Below are 6,463 nucleotides of genomic sequence, written 5' to 3'. Positions count from 1 at the left end.
AGAAAAGGGGTATTATTCCACACTATATTGTGGTACTGAAGCCAGAAGGCTAGGTGAGACCTATTCTAAATCTAAAAAAATTTGAACACTTACAAAGGTTCAAATCAAGATGGAGTCACTCAGAGCAGTGATAACGAACCGGGAAGAAGGGGACTATATGGTGTCCCGAGACATCAGGGATGCTTACCTCCATGTCCCAAATTTGCCCTTATCACTAAGGGTACCTCAGGTTCGTGGTACAGAACTGTCACTATCAGTTTCAGACGCTGCCGTTTGGATTGTCCACGGCACCCCGGGTCTTTACCAAGGTAATGGCCGAAATGATGGTTCTTCTTCGAAGAAAAGGCGTCTTAATTATCCCTTACTTGGACGATCTCCTGATAAGGGCAAAGTCCAGGGAACAGTTGGAGGTCGGAGTAGCACTATCTCGGATACTGTTACAACAGCAGGGGTGGATTCTAAATATTCCAAAATCGCAGCTGATCCCGACAACAAGTCTCCTGTGCTTAGGGATGATTCTGGACACAGTCCAGAAAAAGGTGTTTCTCCCGGAAGAGAAAGCCAGGGAGTTATCCGAGCTAGTCAGGAACCTCCTAAAATCAGTGCATCATTGCACAAGGGCCATGGTAAAAAAATGGTGACTTCCTTCGAAGCAATTCCAGTCGGCAGATTTCATGCAAGAACTTTTCAGTGGGATCTGCTGGACAAATGGTCCGGATCGCATCTTCAGATGCATCAGCGGATAACCCTATATCCAAGGACAAGGGTGTCTCTCCTGTGGTGGTTACAGAGTGCTCATCTTCTAGAGGGCCGCAGATTCGGCATTCAGTTTTGGATGTTGGTGACCACGGAGGCCAGCCCGAGAGGCTGGGGAGCAGTCACACAAGCAAAAAAATTTCCAGGGAGTGTGATCAAGTCTGGAGACTTTTCTCCACATAAATATAGCTAAGGGTAAATTTATAATGCTCTAAGCTTAGCAAGACCTCTGCTTCAAGGTCAGCCGGTATTGATCCAGTGGGATAAAACATCACGGCAGTCGCCCACGTAAATAGACAGGGCGGCACAAGAAGCAGGAGGGCAGTGGCAAAAACTGCAAGGACTTTTCGCTGGGCGGAAAATCATGTGATAGCACTGTCAGCAGTGTTTCATTCCGGGAATGGAAACTGGGAAGCAGACTTCCTCAGTAGGCACGACCTCCACCCGGCAGAGTGGGAACTTCATGGGGAAGTTTTCCACATGATTGTAAACCGTTGGGAATTACCAAAGGTGGACATGATGGCGTCCCGTCTGAACAAAAAACGGGACAGGTATTGCGCCAGGTTAAGAGACCCTCAGGCAATAGCTGTGGACGTTCTGGTAACACCGTGGGTGTACCAGTCGGTGTATGTGTTCCATCCTCTGCTTTTCATACCTAAGGTACTGAGAATTATAAGACGTAGAGGAGTAAGAACTATACTCATGGCTCCGGATTGGCCAAGAAGGACTTGGTACCCGGAACTTCAAGAGATGCTCACAGAGGACTTATGGCCTCTGCCGCTAAGAAGGGACTTGTTTCAGCAAGTACCATGTCTGTTCCAAGACTTACCGCAGCTGCGTTTGACGGCATGGCGGTGGAACGCCGGATCCTAAGGGAAAAGGCATTCAGGAAGAGGTCATTCCTACCCTGGTCAAAGCCAGAAAGGAGGTGACCGCACAACATTATCACCACATGTGGCGAAAATATGTTGCGTGGTGTGAGGCCAGGAAGGCCCCACGAAGAAATTTCAACTCGGTCGATTCCTGCATTTCCTGCAAACAGGAGTGTCTATGGGCCTCAAATTGGGGTCCATTAAGGTTCAAATTTCGGCCCTGTCGATTTTTCTTCCAGAAAGAATTGGCTTCAGTTCCTGAAGTCCAGAAGTTTGTCAAGGGAGTATTGCATATACAACCCCCTTTTGTGCCTCCAGTGGCACTGTGGGATCTCAACGTAGTTCTGGGATTCCTCAAAACACATTGGTTTAAAACCAGTCAAATCTGTGGATTTGAAGCATCTCACATGAAAAGTGAACATGCTCTTGGACCTGGCCTGGACCAGGCGAGTGTCAAATTGGTGGGTTTTTTTCTCAAAAAAGCCCATATCTGTTTGTCCATTCGGACAGGGCAGAGCTGCGGACTCGTCCCCAGTTCTCTCCCTAAGGTGGTGTCAGTGTTTCACCTGAACCAGCTTATTGTGGTGTCTTGCGCCTACTAGGGACTTGGAGGACTCCAAGTTGCTAGATGTGGTCAGGGCCCTGAAAATATAGGTTCCAGGACGGCTGGAGTCAGGAAAACTGACTTGCTGTTATCCTGTATGCACCCAACAAACTGGGTGCTCTTGCTTCTAAGCAGACTTTTGCTAGTTGGATGTGTAATACAATTCAGCTTGCACATTCTGTGGCAGGCCTGCCACAGCCAAAATATGTAAATGCCCATTCCACAAGGAAGGTGGGCTCATCTTGGGCGGCTGCCCGAGGGGTCTCGGCTTTACAACTTTGCCGAGCGGCTATTTAGTCAGGGGCAAACACGTTTGTAAAATCCTACAAATTTGATAACCTGGCTAAGGAGGACCTGGAGTTCTCTCATTCGGTGCTGCAGAGTCATCCGCACTCTCCCGCCCGTTTGGGAGCTTTGGTATAATCCCCATGGTCCTTTCAGGAACCCCAGCATCCACTAGGACGATAGAGAAAATAAGAATTTACTTACCGATAATTCTATTTCTCGGAGTCCGTAGTGGATGCTGGGCGCCCATCCCAAGTGCGGATTATCTGCAATACTTGTACATAGTTACAAAAATCGGGTTATTATTGTTGTGAGCCATCTTTCAGAGGCTCCGCTGTTATCATACTGTTAACTGGGTTCAGATCACAGGTTGTACAGTGTGATTGGTGTGGCTGGTATGAGTCTTACCCGGGATTCATAAATCCTTCCTTATTGTGTACGCTCGTCCGGGCACAGTATCCTAACTGAGGCTTGGAGGAGGGTCATAGGGGGAGGAGCCAGTGCACACCACCTGATCCTAAAGCTTTACTTTTTGTGCCCTGTCTCCTGCGGAGCCGCTATTCCCCATGGTCCTTTCAGGAACCCCAGCATCCACTACGGACTCCGAGAAATAGAATTATCGGTAAGTAAATTCTTATTATAAGGCATGCCCAAAGAGACGTTAGTCTACTGGGTTCTAGAGTCAACGCTATGTCGATTTCTGCTGGACGTGTCCTGTGGAACATGCAATGGACAGGTGATGCCGACTAAAAGAGGCATATGGCGTTGTTGCCTTACAAGGGTGAGGAATTGTTCGGAGAGGGCCTCTCGGATCTCGTCTCCACGGCTACGGCAGGTAAATCAATTTTTTTTTGCCATATATTCCCTCACAATCTAAGAAAGCGCCTCATTATCAAATGCAGTACTTTCGTTCCAATAAAAGCAAGAGAGCACGTGGATCGTCCTTTCTTGCCAGAGGTAAGGGCAGAGGGAAAAAGCTGCACAACACAGCTAGTTCCCAGGAACAGAAGTCCCCCCCCCGGCCTCTGCTAAATCCACCGCATGACGCTGGGGCTCCCCTGAGGGAGTCTGCTCCTGTGGGGGCAAGTCTTCGACTGTTCAGCCACGTCTGGGTCCACTCACAGGTGGATCCATGGGCAATAGAAATTGTTTCCCAGGGTCAGGCTGGAATTCGAAGAAGTGCCTTCTCGCCAGTTTTTCAAATCTGCCCTACCGAAACAACCCCTGGAAAGGGAGATAGTGTTACATGCGATTCACAAATTGTGTCTGCAACAAGTGGTGGTAGAGGTTCCCCTGCTTCAAAGAGGGCAGGGGTACTACTCAACTCTGTTTGTGGTTCCGAAACCGGACGGATCGGTCAGACCCATTTTAAATTTAAAATCCCTGAACCTTTACTTTAAACGGTTCAAGTTCAAGGTGGAATCAGGGCGGTCATCGCCAGCCTAGAAGGGGGAGATTTTTTGGTATCTCTGGACATAAAGGATGCATACCTGCATGTCCCCATATATCTTCCTCATCAGGCGTACCTGAGATTTGCGGTACAGGATTGTCATTACCAATTTCAGACTTTGCCGTTTGGGCTTTCCATGGCCCCGAGAATTTTCACCAAGGTAATGGCGGAAATGATGGTGCTCCTGCGCAAGCAGGGTGTCACAATTATCCCGTACTTGGACGATCTCCTCATAAAAGCGAGATCACGGGAGAAGTTGCTGAGCAGCGTATCACTTTCACTGAATGTGTTACAGCGACACGGCTGGATTCTCAATATTCCAAAGTCGCAGCTGAATCCTACAACTCGTCTGCCCTTCTTTGGTATGATTCTGGACACAGACCAGAAAAGGGTTTTTCTCCGAAGGAAAAAGCGCAGGAACTCATGACTCTAGTCATGAACTTGTTGAATCCAAAACAAGTGTCAGTACATCATTGCACTCAAGTTCTGGGAAAGATGGTGGCAACATACGAAGCCATTCCATACAGCAGATTCCATGGAAGGGCCTTCCAATGGGACCTATTGAACAAATGGTCTGGGTCGTATCTGCAATTGCATCAGCGGATCACCCTGCCCCCCAGGGCCAGAGTATCTCTCCTGTGGTGGCTAAACAGTGCTCACCTTCTAGAGGGCCGCAGGTTCGGCATTCAGGACTGGATCCTGGTGACCACGGATGCGAGCCTCCGAGGTTGGGGAGCGGTCACACAGGGAACAAAATTCCAAGGACTTTGGTCAAGTCAAGAGACTTGTCTTCACATCAACATCCTGGAACTAAGGGCCATATACAACGCCCTACGTCAAGCGGAGATCTTACTTCGCAATCGACCAGTTCTGATCCAGTCAGACAACATCACCGCAGTAGCTCATGTAAACCACCAAGGCGGCACAAGGAGCAGAGTGGCAATGGCGGAAGCCACCAGAGTTCTTCGCTGGGCGGAGAATCATGTAAGCGCTCTGTCAGCAGTGTTCATTCCGGGAGTGGATAACTGGGAAGCAGACTTCCTCAGCAGACATGATCTGCATCCGGGAGAGTGGGGACCTCATCAGGAAGTCCTCGCGCAGATTGCAAGTCGGTGGGGACTACCCCAAATAGACATGATGGCATCCCGTCTCAACAAAAAGCTACAAAGGTATTGCGCCAGGTCAAGAGACCCTCAGGCGGTAGCTGTGGACGCCCTAGTGACACCGTGGGTGTTCCAGTCGGTATATGTGTTTCCTCCTCTTCCTCTCATGCCCAAGGTGTTGAGGATAATAAGAAAAAGAGGAGTGAGAACAATTTTCATTGTTCCAGATTGGTCACGAAGGACCTGGTATCCGGATCTGCAAGAAATGCTCACAGAAGATCCGTGGCCTCTTCCTCTAAGGCAGGACTTGTTACAACAAGGTCCCTGTCTGCTCCAAAACTTACCGCGGCTGCGTTTGACGGCATGGCGGTTGAACGCCGGATCCTAGCGGAAAAAGGTATTCCGGATGAGGTCATTCCTACGCTAATAAAGGCTAGGAAGGACGTGACATCTAAACATTATCACCGAATATGGAGAAAATATGTTTCTTGGTGTGAGGCCAGGAATGCTCCTACGGAAGAATTCCACCTGGGCCATTTTCTTCACTTCCTACAAACTGGAGTGAATTTGGGCCTAAAATTAGGCTCCATTAAAAGCTCAGATTTCGGCCTTATCCATTTTCTTTCAAAAGGAATTGGCCTCATTACCTGAAGTACAGACTTTTGTGAAGGGAGTACTGCATATTCAGCCTCCTTTTGTACCTCCGGTGGCGCCTTGGGACCTTAACGTGGTGTTAAGTTTCCTTAAGTCACATTGGTTTGAACCACTTAAGACAGTGGAGTTGAAATATCTCACCTGGAAGGTGGTCATGTTGTTAGCCTTGGCTTCGGCAAGGCGAGTTTCGGAATTAGCGGCTTTATCACATAAAAGCCCCTATCTGGTTTTCCATATGGATAGAGCGGAATTGCGGACCTGTCCTCAATTCCTGCCTAAGGCCTAAGGTGGTCTCATCCTTTCATATGAACCAACCTATTGTTGTGCCTGTGGCTACACGTGACTTGGAGGATTCCGAGTCCCTTGATGTGGTCAGGGCTTTGAAAATTTACGTGGCCAGAACGGCTAGGATCAGAAAAACAGAAGCACTGTTTGGTCTGTATGCAGCCAACAAAGTTGGTGGCCCTGCTTCAAAGCAGACTATTGCTCGCTGGATCTGTAACCCGATTCAGCAGGCGCATTCTACGGCAGGATTGCCGTTACCAAAATCGGTTAAGGCCCATTCCACTAGGAAGGTGGGCTCTTCTTGGGCGGCTGCCCCGAGGGGTCTCGGCACTACAGCTGTGCCGAGCTGCAACTTGGTCAGGGGCAAACACGTTTGCTAAATTCTACAAATTTGATACCCTGGCTGAGGAGGACCTTGAGTTCTCTCATTCGGTGCTGCAGAGTCATCCGCACT

The sequence above is a fragment of the Pseudophryne corroboree genome, chromosome 6, assembly GCF_028390025.1.
Source record: "Pseudophryne corroboree isolate aPseCor3 chromosome 6, aPseCor3.hap2, whole genome shotgun sequence".
In the NCBI taxonomy this organism is placed as follows: Eukaryota; Metazoa; Chordata; class Amphibia; order Anura; family Myobatrachidae; genus Pseudophryne; species Pseudophryne corroboree.
The sequence above is the reverse complement of the archived record's forward strand: the minus strand, read 5'-3'. Positions refer to the sequence as shown.